Raw genomic sequence first — 17,339 nt, 5'->3', positions numbered from 1 at the left:
GCTTCTTGTTTACGCGTTTTTAGATCGATTTTGGATCGCTTTTTATTGCGATCGGTAGCGTGATTTTTTTACGAATGTCGACAATTCCTTTCGATAACATATTTTGTCAAAAACCTAGCCACTAGGATGCACACACCAGCGTATTTTAGTGCCGGTCCCAAGCCCGGATAAATAGGGAGGGTTGCGTCAGGAAGGGCATTCGGTGTAAAAACTGCGCCAAATCAAATGATACATATCAACAATAGGAATTTCATACCGGATCGGTCGGGGCCCGGGTTAACAACGACCGCCTCTGGTGCTGTTGCCCAACAGGGCATTAGTGGAAATTGGGCTACTGTTGTGACAAGGAGGAGGAGGAAAAGGAGGAAGAGAGCTCTGAAGCTGAAAGAGAGGAGGATGAGCAGGAAGGTGGAGGTTAAATTTGGTACGTTGAAAGTGGGCTCTATGACCGGTAAAGGGAGAGAGTTAGCTGATGCAATGGAGAGGAGGAAGTTAGAAATACTGTGTGCTGTGTGTACAAGAGACCAGGTGGAAGGGCAGCAAGGCCAGGAGCATTGGTGGTGGCTTCAAACTCTTCTATCATGGTGTCGAAAGGAAGAGAAATGGAGTAGGGGTAATTCTGAAAGAGAAGTTTAGTAAGAGTGTAGTGGAGGTAAAGAGAGTAGGTGTCAGAGTGATTTGTGTAAAGTTAAAGATTGATGGGGTGGTGATGAATGTCATTAGTGCTTATGCTCTTCAGATAAGGTGTGATACGGAGGAGAAAGAAGAATTCTGGAGAGAGTTAGATGAAGTTGTTCTGTAGGTTCCTATAGAAGAGAGAATGATTCTAGCAGTAGATTTTAATGGACATGTTGGTGAAGGGAACAGTGGTGATGAGGAGGTGATGGGTAGATATGGGGTTAAAGAAAGGAATAAGAAGAACAAATGGTGGTAGATTTTGCTAAAAAGATAAAGATGGCTGTAGTAACACTTATTTTAAGGAAAAGAAAGAGCACAGGGTGACGTATAAGAGTGGGGGAAGAGGTAAACAGGTCAACTATATTCTATGTAGGAGAAGTAACCTGAAAGAGGTTAGTGATTGCAACGTGGTACCAGGAAAGAGTGTAGCTAAACAACATAGGATGGTGATATGTAGGATGGTTTTGGAGGTGAAGAAGAAGAAGAGAGTGAGAGCAGAACCTAAGATCAGGAGGTGGAAGTTAAAGGATGAAGACTGTTGTGTAAAGTTCAGGGATGAGGTAAAACAAGCACTGGGTGGTGATGCTCAGGATACCTGGGATGAGACGTCAAATACAGTGAGGGACGTAGCTAGGAAGATACTTTGTGTGACATCAGAACAGAAGAAGATAGACAAGGAGACGTGGTGGTGGAATGAGGAAGTTCAGGAAAGTTTAAGAGGAAAGTGATTGGCTAAAAAGAATTGGCATTTTTAGCAAGATGAAGAAAGTAGACAAAAGTACAAGGAGATGTGTGACAAGACAAAGAGAGCAGTGGCAAAAGCAAAGAAAAGGCATATAGTAATCTGTATGAGAAGTTGAACACTGAGGAAGGGGAAAAGGACCTGTACAGATTGGCCAGACAGAGAAACCGTGATGGGCAGGATGTGCAGCAGGTTAGGATGATTAAGGATAAAGATGGAAATGTGTTGTCTAGTGAGGAGAGTGTCTTGGGAAGGTGGAAGGAGTATTTTGAGGAACTGACGAATCAAGAGAATGATAGGGAAAGAAGTTTAAAGAAACAGAGGTTGTGAATCAGGAGGTTCCATAGGTGAGCAAAAAGGAAGTAAGGGCTGCAATTCGGAGAATGAAGTGTGTTGGCAAGGCAGTTGGACCGGATGATATGCCAGTGGAGGCATGGAAATGTTTGTAAGAGATAGCAGAGGAGTTTTTGACAGGGTTATTTAACAGAATCTTGGAAGGTCAGAAGATGCCTGAGGAGTGGAAACATAGCATAATGGTGCTAATTTTCAATAATATTAATTATGCAAACGTTGCTTGGGGTAGCACTTATATAAGTAAATATAAACTTCTCTATCGGCAACAAAAACATGTAGCACGCCTTATAAATTTCAAGGACCGTTTTGCTCACGCCAAGCCTGTTTTATATGATACGAAAACACTCAATATATATGAGCTAAATGTTTTTTTAATATTCTTTGTTTTATGTTTAAATGCAAGACCCACCTATCACCCATTTCTTTTCGTAACTTGTATTTACAAAGAGATAGAAATAAATATATTTTAAGGAACGATAATTTAATTTGACAACCATTTTCTCAAACTAATTTTGGAAAATTTTTCATTTCATTTCGCGGACCATTTTTATGGAATAGTATAGTTCTAAATACTTCTAAAGATTTTTCTCAAGAATGTAATTTTGATTCTTTTGAAACAAAATCTTAAAAAACTCATTTTTTCAACTGAAAATATACTAATCTATTTTTAAATTTAAAATTTTTTTGAAAATCCCTTATCTATATTAGTACATGTATATATTTAATGTATATTCTTTTTTATTTATTTTTTATTTATTTTTCTATCCACAAGCAATTAGCGGTTTCTCTGTGACAAGACCTGATGGTCTTCTTTGAGTATCCGCGTTCTTTTTTCATATTTATTTTTATATTTATTTTTTTATATTTATTTTTATTATTTATTTCTTAATGATATCTTGACTTGTTAACTTTTATTATTGTAATAAAGTTTTGTTTATTTAAATTGTAATAAATATTGTAATAAAGAACAAAAAAAATAAAAAATAATAATAATAAGGTCGACGAGTTTACCTACTTAGGATAGAGGGTACAGAGTAATGGAGGAAGTGAAAGAGAGGTAAAGAAGAGAGTGCAGGCAGGGTGTGGATGGCACAAAGTGTCTGGTGTGATCTGTAATAGAAGAGTGTTGGCTAGAATGAAGGGTAAGATCTATAGGACAGTAGTGAGACCTGCTATGTTGTATGGACAGGAGACAGTGGCACTGACAAAGAGACAAGTGAGGGAGATGGAGGTGTCTGAGATGAAGATGTTAAGATTCTCATTTGGAGTGATGAAGAAGGATAAAATCAGAAATGAGTTTATCAGAGGATCAGCACATATAGCATATTTTGGAGATAAAGTTAGAGAATCGTGATTGAGATGGTTTGGACATGTACAGAGGAGACAGGAGAGCTATATAGACCGGAAGGTTTTGGGGATGGAACTTCCAGGTAAGAGGAGGAGAGGTTGACCTAAGAGGAGGTTAATGGATGCAGAGGTGGAGGATATGAGAGTGGCTGGTGTGTCAGTGGAGGACACTCATGACAGGGCTAGATGGAGGAGTTTGATCCACTGTGGCGACCCCTAAACGGGAAATGCTGAAAGAAGAAGAAGAAGAAGAAGAAGAAGAAGAAGAAGAAGAAGAAGAAGAAGAAGAAGAAGAAGAAGAAGAAGAAGAAGAAGAACATATTTTGTCAAAAAAAATATTTCTAGAACAACCATTTTGAGCATAAAAGTATGCTAAATGACGATGCAGTTTTAATTTTTCTACAAGTTTGTTTATTCGAAATTTAAATTCTTTGTAATAAATAAAGTTTTTTTTGAAAGTAAGTTGAACTTTAACTTACTTTCAAAAAAAATCTTATTTCTTACAAAGAAATACCACCTTTAACCTAAAGATGGTATATGATTTTAACAAAGTTAGGTTTTTCAAAAGTATAAAAAGGTACATATATTTGGCTATTTTAGCTATGAACTGGTGCAAAGTGGTTCATTAATTCTGTGGTTTTTGAGAAATATGTGAACTATTTTTATACTGTGAACTATTTTTTAAAAATAATTTTTGTTTTTAAAAACAAAAGTGTTGGTCCCAACTATGACTTAAAGTTTAAGTTAAACTTTGTGCTAAATTTCAATATATATTAATGATTGTGTATATTTTATATATTATAACAATTAATTTATTATTTTGTGTTATGTCACATCAAAAATTTATAGCATTATCATTATGATAAAGCTATAAATTATTGATGAAATATACAACATAATATGTTGCATATATAACATAATATATTAAATCTATATATAACATATAATATATATATAACATATAATATATGTAACATATATTATATGTTACATATATATAATATGTAACGGATATTGAGAGAGACCTGGGTATCTTTATATCTAATGATCTAAGATGGAATCAACACATACAGGTTGCAACACATAAAGCAAATATGATACTTGGCCTATTAAAAAAAACATTTAGATCAAGAGATATAAAGCTTTGGAGTAAATTATACACTACGAATGTTAGGCCGCATCTGGAATTCGCTGTTCCTGTATAGTGCCCTTACTTAAAAGGTGACATCAAAGAAATTGAAAAAGTTCAGCACAAAGCAGCAAAAGTACCTCATGATTTAATAGGATTACCTTATGCTGAAAGGTGTTGGGGGCTCAATTTTACTACTTTGGAAACTTGCAGGAGATGTGGCGACTTGATCCACCAGTTTAAGCTAGAAAGCGGTTTTCAATATTATCGATTGGCATAATCCACCAATTCGCAGATCATCTTCCAACATCCTAATGCGTGAATTCACATATAATAATGCTAGTCACAATTTTTTTACAAATTGTATTGTCAGTGAATGGAATAACTTGCCGTCAGCATTCAAAAAGGCTCTGTCAGTTAACGCATTTAAGAATAGAATAGACAAGTATTTTTTTTTCTACAGCTGCAAACAGTACATCTTTTACTGAAGATGAGCTGCACGTTTATTAAATAATTCGTGCTTTAGCAGCTACAAACAGGGTTGTTATCTGTCAAATATGTCTGAGGCATATTTTCTGCCGACATAAAATATGTCCCACATATTTTCTATCGACATATTTTGACATAATTTTATGTCTGAATTATTTTCTGCTGACATAAAATATGTCAGACATATTTTCTATCGACATATTTTGACATAATTTTATATCTGAACTATTTGCTGTTTGACATTCTTGAAGAAAAAATCTAACAAATTTATTGCGCATTTCAACTTAATTTACAGAGTTAAGTGAAAATAGTTTAACAAATTTGTTGCTTTTTTGCAATCAATTATGCTTCATAAAACTTTTACTTTAAACCCTATAAGCAAACATCAGTTGTTTCATAAAGGTCTTTTTCTGCCCTTTTTAGCGGTGTATCATTTGATAGTATCGACTAATATTGGCATTTATTGACTTATTTATTGATTATGACTTTTTTATTGATTATGACTAATATTGACATTGATAGTATTAACTAATATTGACTAGTATTGAGGCATCATTTGATAGTATTTGATAGTATTGATTAGTATTGATTAGTATTGGCGCTTTCCCTCATTAGAATGTAAAAACCATCTCAAGCAGAGTTTTTATTACTGAAAGTGGTTTTTATTAGTATGACAAACTTAAAATTATTTCTTTGATTAAAATAATAATAAAAAAAAACTTTTTCAGTTATTTTTAATTATTAGTTGATCCTGAAAAAGATTTCATTATGAAAAATTGAATTCAAAAGATTCTATGAAAAAAACGGTTCACAGAATTTCAAAAAATTCGTGCCAAATTAAATTCATTTAAGCTGAAGAATTTGAAATATTTCACAAAAGTTATATTCAGCTCATTAAATTCATATTAAGAAGACTAACCGGTAATAATTTATAACTAATTACGAATAATATACTTTTAGTTATAATAGTTATGATTTATTTAACAATAAAATAATTGACAATTCCATTATAACAGCATAATTAACTGCCATAAACTTGCATAAAATGTTTTGAGTGAAATATATATTGGAATAATTATTTTTTTCGTTTTCCTTACGATTTAAAGTCAAAAATGGAGAATAATTTATTGAATGAATCAACTATTAGTTAAAAATAACTAAAAATGTTTTTTTTTTAAATATTATTTTAATCAAGAGAATAATTTTAAGTTTAGTCATATTAATAAAAACCATTTTCAGTAATAAAAACCATTTTCAGTAATAAAAACCCAGCTTGAGATGGTTTTTATATTCTAATAAGGGAAATCGCCAATACTAATCCATACTAAGCAATACTATCAAATACTATCAAATACTATCAAATGATGCCTCAATACTAGTCGATACTCTCAAATGATACATCGCTAAAAATACTTTGTCAATACTATCAAATGATACATCGCTAAAAAGGGCAGAAAAAGACCTTTATGAAACAAAAGATATTTGCTTATAGGATTTAAAATAAAAGTTTTATGAAGCATAACACAGGTCAACAAAAACAAAATTTTTTTCTGGTGCCAAGAAAACAATTTGTTTTTTATGTAGGATTTCTTATTTTCATTTCAAATATGCAACTCATTTTTTACTATCACGTCAAGTTGTAAAGATATTTGGGTTCAAATCTTTAGAATTTGGGGTAAAGTCCCTAATATTGTCGAAAAAAAAGTTGTTCAAAAGTATATCAACCTGAGTCTCAAAAGAAGCGTATTTTCATAGAGATTTTAAAGATGTTATTCGTTTGTAATAAAAATAAGTATTTTTTGTATTATTGCTGAAAAACATTTTGTTGACATTTTTTTAAGAGTCTTAAGCATTTTTTCAAATAATTTTTTTGCCAAAAAATTTTAAGGAAAAATTTTTATGTTTTCTAAAGTCTCTATACTATCTTCTAAAATAAGCATTTTTTGAGACCCAAGTTGACATACTTTTGAACAACTTTTTTTTTGACAATATTAGGACTTTACCCCAAATATTAAAGATCTGAACCCAAAAATCTTTACAACTTAACGTGATGATAAAAAATGAGTTGCATATTTAAAATCAAAATGTGAAATGCAATCCAAAAAACAAATTGTTTGCTCGGCACCAGAAAAAATTTTTTTTTTTGTTGACCTTCAATTATAATTGATTGCAGAAAAGCAACAAATTTGTTAAACTATTTTCACTTAACTCTGTAAACTAAGTTGAAATGCGCTATAAATTTGTTAGATTGATTTTTTCTTCAAGAATATCAAACAGCAAATAGTTCAGATATAAAATTATGTCAAAATATGTCCATAGAAAATATATCTTACATATTTTATGTCAGCAGAAAATAATTCAGACATAAAAATATGTCAAAATATGTCGACAGAAAATATGTCTGACATATTTTATGTCAGCAGAAAATAATTCAGACATAAAATTATGTCAAAATATGTCGATAGAAAATATGTCTGACATATTTTATGTCAGCAGAAAATAATTCAGACATAAAAATATGTCAAAATATGTCAATGGAAAATATGTCTGATATATTTTATGTCAGCAGAAAATAATTTAGACATAAAATTATGTCAAAATATGTCAATCGAAAATATGTGGGACATATTTTATGTCGGCAGAAAATATGTCTGAAAATATGTCAACAGATCTGCCAGACATATTTTGTCGTAACAACTCTGGCTACAAATATTGACTTTTTAGATACTGTTTGTCATAGATGAAAACTTTAATTAAATGAAAGCAATCTTTTTTCTCTTTTTCTCAATTTTGATAACAAGCTATTAAATAACAAATGCTTTTTTTTACTTTATATTTCACAAACCATAAATTTTTGTATAATTTGTTGGTTTTGTTTGTTTGTTTTTTAATTGTCATGTAATCAATAATTTTAATTGTCATATAATCAATAATTTGTCATAGTGTCTTAAAGGACTTATTTAAATATATTATTATTATATATAGTGTATGTGTATTATAAATGAACAAAAATATATATAACATAATTTATGTTATATATTTTTTATTTATAATAGACTGTATGTGAATGTATGTACACACATGCATACATTATGCATTTATTACATTTGTATGCATGTGTGTACCTACATGTCTATAATGATTATGATAATCTGAAATTTAGATTATTGTATTATTTTATGTGTAGTCAGATTATTCTGTATTAACCATATTATATTTAATTAAAAAGGTAGTTTCTGAATATATACATTTGTTATATTCATTACCCAACTAGCAATAGTACGTATCTGATACCAAATTTGGTACCGGGTGCGTACCTGGTAAGTATCTGGTAGGAAAATTTGGTATTAGGTACCATTGCGAGTAGGGCATATATTATAATTAGGGCTACCATAGTCCTGATTTTCATCAGGACTGTCCTGATTTGAAGGATCTGTCCTGACTGTCCTGATCAGGTGTTAAAATGTCCTGATTTTAAAAAACCATAACAAAAAAGAAAAAAAATATTATTTTTGATAAAAAGTTTGCTTTTTTGTAAGTTAAAAATTGATCTCAATTGCTCACAGTTCTATGAAAAGATAAAAAATGACCAGTTGTTCCTGAAAAAAGTACACTCTAGTGAAAAATATGACTGGTTTAAAAACAAAGAAAAGAAATAATTCTTGTAGTCATTACAAAAATGTAAAATAAAGCTTGTTTTTAATGTTGTATTTTTTGTCATTTTCACTTTTAGTGTGACGAGCTTTTGTCCTGATTTAGACTTTCTGCTTATTTATATTTGTCCTGATTTGACAGGTTAAAAAAAACATGATGTCCTGAAATTTTCATATGGTAGCCCTAATTATAATAGTACTATTATATATCCAAATATGTATTGTATTTATAATATCTGTTTGTATATACAAACAAGAATGTATTCATAATAAGTTATATAAGTTGCTTATGACATAATTGATTATAAATAATTTATTTGTAATAAGTAGCATAAGTTAGGTTACTTATTACAAATAGATTATTTATAATCAGGCTCGGAGCAATCAGGGTGGCACCAGAGGCATTTGCCCCCCACTCCATCAATATTTTTTTATTTTATTATACATTGCAAGCAAAACTATAAGGTTTTATTCCGATTCACCCTCAAAGTATTTGAACTACCCTAGTGGTATTGCCCTCCTCCTCCCTTAAATAAAATGTTTGTTCCTACGGGACAGACATGATAATATTCTCTATTATATATAAATCATATAGCAGACAATATTATAAATAATTCTTTCGTAATATGCAGTTTAAATAGTTATGTCATAGTTACATGCAGTTTAAATAGTTATGTCATAGTTATATAATAATTAGGGCATTTCTATTTCTGTCCTTGATTTTTTTTTTTTTTTTCTAGTTATAAGCTGAGATTTGTAACAATATGCCATTTTGATTATCTAAAAGAACAATTATAACAAAAATGTTTTTACCATATTTTAGGGTACCTGAATGATTACATATACATATTTTTTATTGTTTTATTATTTTACGCATACATGTCGTAATAGTTTGAAAAATGTGCAACGGTTTTCTAAACGCTATACTCTAGAAGTATTTGATGACTGCTATTTCTCATTGAAAATATATAGAATATGAGTCATAGATATATATATATATATATATATATATATATATATATATATATATATATATATATATATATATATATATATATATATATATATATATATATATATATATATATCTATATATATATATATATATATATATATATATATATATATATATATATATATATATATATATATATATATATATATATATATATATATATATATATATATATATATATATATATATATATATATATATATATATATAGAATATGATTCTTTATTAATCTTTCATTTGAAACACTTACAAGCATTTTATTTTCATCAAAATAACAACATAAACTAGATAAATTTGCAACTTTCGTGCATGACTTTTGAGCGCAACTTTGACTTATTGTTGTGACTATATTATACATTGTGCAATCTTAACTAAACTTAACTTTTTTTTATCTGTAAACCTTAAATTTTTCGAGATAATAAAGTTTATTTATCTGGTTACAGAAATTTGCATTTCTTTGTTCCATGCGTGTTTTCATTTTAAACTTAATTTATACTTGGACAACATTACTAAATATACCATTTTTTGTTTACAAATATATATTTATATATATATATATACATATATATATATATATATATATATATATATATATATATATATATATATATATATATATATATATATATATATATATATATATATTATATATATATATATATATATATATATATATATATATATATATATATATATATATATATATATATATATATATATATGTATGTGATGATATTAGTAATGATATTAGTGAAGTAGAAAATATTGGAATTTCGATCAAGTTTATTATCAAGGAATTGACTTTACAATCTGTTTTAAACATTTCTGTTCCTTCCACATCTGCACAAATGGCTTATGAGTTAGGCGTTATTTCTGATATTCAAGTAGCAGAACACAATCATTTTTCTTTTTCAGCTATTGCTGATATTTCTTGGGACTCAACCGCTCTTGATGGAATTCATGTAAATGAATGTCATTTATCTGACAGCAAACAATTAACGATACAAATAGAAAAATTATCTGGAGGAAAAACTAATAACTATATGGAACATATAATAAATTCTATTCAAGACTTAGCATCAACATATTCTTCTTTAGTGGCATCCAACAACATGTTATACTTTATAGATTTGTAAACACATTTCATTCAACACTTGCAGACAGAGTAGCTGTAAATAACTGTGTTAAAAGAGAACTGAGCAAATTTTTTTGAAAGCAACTTTTAGCACTCCATTTCAATGTTCACCCTCTTGAGGGACTTATGAAAAAGGCACGCACATTGTTGCACCAATATAATAGTGACAATGAAATCAAAAGTGAAATTTATGGTACATGCAGTTTAAAAATTATGGTATTTAATGAATGCATTTCTTTGTTAATTTAGGTAATATAAAATAATTAAATAGTAATAAAATTAATTTAAATTTTGGTGATTTTGATTAATTTTTGTTGCAAATGGATATTTTAACATTTATATGCTGTGATTAAAATTACAGATAGCTCTGATTTCTATTTATAGATGCAAAATGAAAGCTTGGGAACCAGCAGGCTTTGAGGCATTTTTGATTAGCATTGGATTGAAGCTGGGTACAATAGCCCATTATGTTGGAAACAGATTGCACATACTTTTTCATCTTGCTGGAACTGTGTACTGGATGAGAGATAATCTCATTATCTATTTTAAAAAAATATTGCAAAGCTAAATGACTTCGATTCACCCTTCTTGCTGATTTACAAAAACTAAGTATTACAATGCAGCTAAGAATATTAGGTTGTTATTTTTTATAAAATATATATGCAGTTTTTCAGTGTATGGCAAACTAATCACAGGACCTTGGATGACACTATTTTATAAAAACAAGGATAAACGTTCACACATGGAAATGGTAGGAATACATAATATAAGCAATATTTATAATAATTCTGGGTTGACTAAAAAGGCGACTGTGAATGTTTGTTATACCTTAAGTTGACAAATATGAAAATATTTGAAAAATAGCGCTAAGAAAAAAACTCTCAATGTAATAATTTAGCATCATTTTAAAAGATATACAAATTTTGTTGACATTTATTTAAAACATGTACCTACATGTCAGTTTGACATTGAGAAAAAATGTATGCATATTTTTTAACAACATATTTATTATTACAAGTAGTCAACTTACAGTTTAAAGATACCTTATATATATATATATACATATATATATATATATATATATATATATATATATATATATATATATATATATATATATATATATATATATATATATATATATATATATATATATATATATATATATATATATATATATTTATATATATGCATATATTAACTGTCATGACCCGTAAAATACGGGTCTTGGTAGAGCAAACTGATCAATTTTTTTTTTTTTTTTTTAATATATATTCGTCATTATTAATATAAGTTTGTACAACATTTTACCGTGAAATATATGACTGGAGCAGTAGAAGACAATAGTCTTATCATCTTGCCCCATTTTGTCGTTGACAAAATATAAACCAAATACAAATATAATAAAATATTTATAATACATATAATTTTTTTTTTTGAACATCATTAAATAACCAAGCAAGTAATATAATAGAATTTCAAGAAAAAGTGAAGATTTAAATTGAAAAAGGAAAAATTTTAAAAATAAGAGATTGTTTCATTAATGTTGAGGTCTAGTAACTGTTGCTTTACAACGCATTTAAAATGTTGGAATGAGTTAATCGTTTTTATTTTGTTTGTTAGAAATGAGTTCCACAATTGGGGTTCTCTGCTGGATATTGAGAATTTAGATTGTCTTAAAGAGGTTTTTGGAATATAGTAGTTCTTGATAGAGTATTTTGTTTGATATTTGTGATTAATAAGGCGAAAAAAGTTATGGAAGACTTCAGGGACCAGATCATTTTTGAGTTTAAACATGAACTGAAGAATGAAATAGATATTTTGTTCGTAGATATTAAGATCTCTCAGTTCCTTCATTAAATGTTTAGAATTGGCATTTCTATTTGCGTTTGTTAATATACGGCATGCTTGTTTCTGTTTTTTATATATTAAATCTAGTTTTGATTGGTAGGTACTAGCCCAGGCAATATTGCAGTAGTTAATATAGCTATGTATATATGCAAAATAAAAACTTTTAAGGCATGCATTATTTAAAATATATCTGGTTTTATGCATAATTCTAATGTTTTTAGATATTTTGTTTTTTAATATATTAATGTGGTCTTTCCAGCTAATATGTTCATCTAAGAATACCCCGAGAAATTTAACTGAGAACGCTCGATTTAGTCTAACTTTGTCTGATAAAATATCTGGAAGTTTTAATGGTAGTTTGTCTGAATTGTATAGTTTTGTGAAAAAGATATAATTACTTTTCTCAATGTTGACAGAAAGTTTGTTTGCTTTAAACCAATCGCTCAACTCTTCAAGTTCCTGATTTTCTTTATTAAAAAGTGTAGTAATGTTAGAGTGGGTATAGAAAGCTTGAGTGTCATCTGCGAAAAGAATGAAGTTCAATATACTGGAAGATAAAAATATGTCATTTATATAGATTAGGAAAAGCAGAGGTCCTAGAATAGACCCCTGGGGAACACCACATGTGACGATTTCAAGGGGAGTGTATGTTTTATTGTAAAATAAGGCTTGTTTACGGTTTTTTAGATAGCAACTGAACCATTTTAAATTTTTATTTTTTATACCATAATTATAAAGTTTGTATAGAAGGATCTCGTGGTCCGCTGAATCGAAAGCCTTTGAAAGGTCGATAAATACTCCAAGGGTGTGTTTGTTTTTGTCAAAGCCACTTAAAAGTTCGTTTACTAATTTTATTACAGCATATTCAGTTGAGTGGCCATTTTTAAATCCGTATTGGTTATTGTAGAGGATGTTATGATTTTGAAGGTATGTAAAGAGTTTATTATACATTATGCGCTCCAATATTTTTGAGAAGCATGGGAGTATGGAGATGGGTCTGTAGTTAGATAAAGTCGAGTCATCTCCGCTTTTAAATACTGGAACTACGCGTGCTAATTTTAGGCGGTCAGGAAAAACTTTTTTAATGAGAGATTAAAGATGAAACATTAGGGGATATTCAATAACGTCATAAACGTTTTTAACAACTTTAGAGTCTATGTCATCAAGACCGGAACCTTTTCTGGACTGTATGGTTTCAAAAGCATTCCAAAGCTCATCAGGAGATAAGTCATACTCATCTATTGTAGTCTACTTTTTTTAAGTGTAATTTAAATAGTTTTTTACTTTGAGTTATTTTATTTGCTAACGTCTTTCCAATGTTTATAAAATAATTGTTAAAGCTTTCAGCAATTTCTTTTTTATCACTGATAAATATGTTTTTATCATTAGTATTTAAACGTTTAGGCAGTGTATTACCAGAGTCAATCTTTTTTTTTCCTATTATTTCTTTTATAAGATCCTATGTTTTTTTGTTATTTCCGATAATGTTTTGCAATAAATTAGAATAATAATTTTTTTTTTTGCTTGTTTTTTTATTTTTTCAAAGAGGTTTTAAAATTTTTGTATTTGTTTTCATTTTTGTAAGTTTTTTTTTTAAGTATTTTTCATAGAATCTTTGTTTTTTTTGGAAGATTTAATAAGACTTTTGGAAATCAATTAATAGCCACATCTTTTTTAAAAGGCACTATGCAAACAGTAATTTTGTCAGATTTAATTTTTCGTTGCTATATTTATTAATAGACATTCTTTCAATTTATTTTGAGTAATTGTAACCAAAATATAAAAAAAAAACAATATAAACAATTCATTTGAACTTAAATTTTGAATAAACACCTATTAATGGCCGGGTTGACTAATAAAGAGCCAGTTTGCTTTTTATTAGAAAATTAGATTCCACTAACTTTGCCGCAGGTGAAAATGTTGTGAAAATAATTTAATTTTCACAAGATTTAAAAAAAAAAAAGATTTTAAAATAAAATAATGAACTACTTAAATATTGATTATTAACTGTTACACATCAAATTTTATAAATTTATTAAACGGTATAATTACTCAATAAAAACTAGCGTAGACATAAGTACCCCCTCCAACAAAGGGCAAAATAACTTAAAAAGAAAATAAATTATTTGTAAAACTGTATCTATAAAATTGAATACTGATTCAAAGAAATTTTATCAATCAAAACTCAAGAAATACATAAAAAAAGTATTAAAAGAATTTGATAAAAAATATTGACTTGTTCACTTATTAACAACAAAATCAATATCTTTTGATTGCTTTTTTATTTCTCTATCCTGTTGCAGTCTTAATCTCTTTTCCTTTGCCTCAAGTTGCTTCAGTTTTTTTAGTTTTGCAGCCTCAACCTTTTCCTCCTTCTTTTTTAGATCGTTTAACTTGGCTGGCATAGCTTTAGGAGAAGTTAGAACAAAATACTTTTGTTTAGTATTTCTATTGTTTTTTGACTTATCAACAACAAATTTTGGGTAAGGGAGAACATCATGATCATTGTCAATGGTACTTTTCAATGAAATTGTTTTAATAGATATTGGACTAGAACAATCAACACTAGTATTTAAAAACTTATTTATTTTAAAATTAGTGTGTAGACAAAAGGATTTGACTCTTCAACCACTTTAGCATGTTATAATATCATTGATAGATAACTAACTACAAAAATACTAATTATAGATGCGGCATATTTTTTCCCCACCACTTTTCCTCCTTATATTTTTTTCCTTTTTATTTTCACCACTTTTTTTCACCAATTTACCTGTTCACAGTGGTCCAAATGGTGGACTAAAATTTTTTTATGATTTTTTGAAACTACAATAAAATTCGACTTAAATGGAAAAGACTAGAGGTGATTATCATGCCTGGTTAAGAAATGACAACCTTTCAAAGTTTTAAAAAACATGTAAAATAAGCGTTCACACCGCAGAGTTAGATTTTTCACATACATTTTCTAATTTTAATTATATGCAGCAGATTTATAAACAAAAATTAAAAAAAATATTTCATTTCTCACGAAATTGAATGAACAAAATAAAAGTATTAACTCCTTTTTTTTTTTTTTAACGTTATTAATAAAAAAATTTCATTTCTTTTAAAAAAATTTAATGCAAAAGTCAGTTTCTGCAAAAAAAAATCTCTTAAATTTTGTATACTTCCTCAAATATCTCAAAAACCGGAAATTTGGTAATACTAAACCATATATTATTTAGAAACTTCATACTGTTGCCATTGTTTTGGTATGCCACATATATTTACCAAACACCCGGTTTTTAAGTTATTTGTGGTTATAAAAACTATGTTTAATTGTTTCTTTAAGCATAATGCACTAGTTATTTTATCTAAACTTTTAAAAAGACTAAAAAAATAGCAAACGCTCAAGTTTAATTTTTTTATTTTACATAAACAAAGTATTAACAATGTCATTTTCATGTACTTTGAAACATGTTTTTTTACTATGCCGTATCTCACTACACAATTTGCATTGTAATCGACCTTTGTTCCTTTGCTCGGTAACTAAAGGGTCAGAGCCCACCCAGAGTCTTTTAAAACAATATTCCAAGTTCTGCAACTGATGTGTTTTTCTTGATAGTTTTTCTCTAAATATTCTAAGTTGTTTGTTGTTGGCCTCCATGCCTTCCTCGCTCCATGATTTAAGTCCTGTATCATTATTTAACTCAATAAGCTCCCAAGTATGTCCTAATAACTTATGAATAGTCGGTGTCAAACTAACCCAGGGCATTTCTTGTCGAAGAAGAATGTTTGTCTCCTTACATATATCTCTATATTTTTTTATGTTAATTTTCTGACTAGATGACATAGCACGAATAATATTAGACAACAAGAAACCGTACCGCTCTGCTAACATTCTGGCATGTTTATTTGAAATGTAGTCAGTAATCAGTTTTCTATTTTTCTCATTATAAAGAAGATTTCTTGCAACGTTGCCAGTTGTAGTACTACCCCCTTGACCTGATGAATCTGCAAAATCCCACTTGATACCTGTTTTTTTTCCAATTAACTCCTGTATATTTTTTTTCTCTATTTCAAGGAAGTGCGTAGTACTGGCTGTCTTAGACTCTGTCCATGCGTGAACTCCTGCAGATAAATGAACCACAACTTTCATAAAGTGGTCAAATCCACGGAGTAATGCATGGAGTACTTGTACAGACCTTACGTTAGATCCAGCTATTGGACTTGCTGTTTGTCCATGGCGAACATCATAATCCTTTGACTTTTTAGTTAAAGAGCCGTCTTCTTGAACTAAATCCAAAAATATCTGCTCCATGGTTTTGATGTCTCTATTTATAACGAATCCCTGTTCAATTGTACATATATCTTCACATTGTTCCTTAGATAAATCACAAAGATCACAGTACGCACCTCCAAGGCCCTGAAATATATTTGATGCTTTTCTGTCAAAACTGTCTGCAACAATGTTTACTTTAATATTCAAATATTGTCCGTTGAAGATAATAATGAAACCTTCCTCCTTCATTGTTTTTATATCCCCATTAAAAACGGTTAAAGATTGTGCATTCTCACGTGATTCTTTTCCCATTTGAAGCATAAGAGGCCTCTGTGAAAAATCTGAGTTTGGAGATATTTGTTCCCATATTAAGTTGTTTCCATCTGCATTAGAGTTTAAAAGTTTCAGAGGGCAAAACATTGCCATGATTATATTATTGGTATTTACATTGTGTAGCTGATTATACATTTTATGTCCTCCACTGCCATCATATCCAAATTTAATTTCAAGAACTAAATTTGTTAGTTCATTTGTTTTATGGACATTTTCAAGCTTAAGAATTTGGGCTACTGTGATTTTGACAGATTCTGTAAAGTTAGAGTAAACTCCAATATATGGTTCAGGTAGGGGAACGGTTTTCAGAGGAGTAATAGAATTTTTGAAGTCTTGAACCTTTTTCCAGCTTGGG

This window comes from Hydra vulgaris, chromosome 10 (assembly GCF_038396675.1).
Source record: "Hydra vulgaris chromosome 10, alternate assembly HydraT2T_AEP".
Lineage (NCBI taxonomy): Eukaryota > Metazoa > Cnidaria > Hydrozoa > Anthoathecata > Hydridae > Hydra > Hydra vulgaris.
This window is presented reverse-complemented; position numbering follows the sequence as displayed.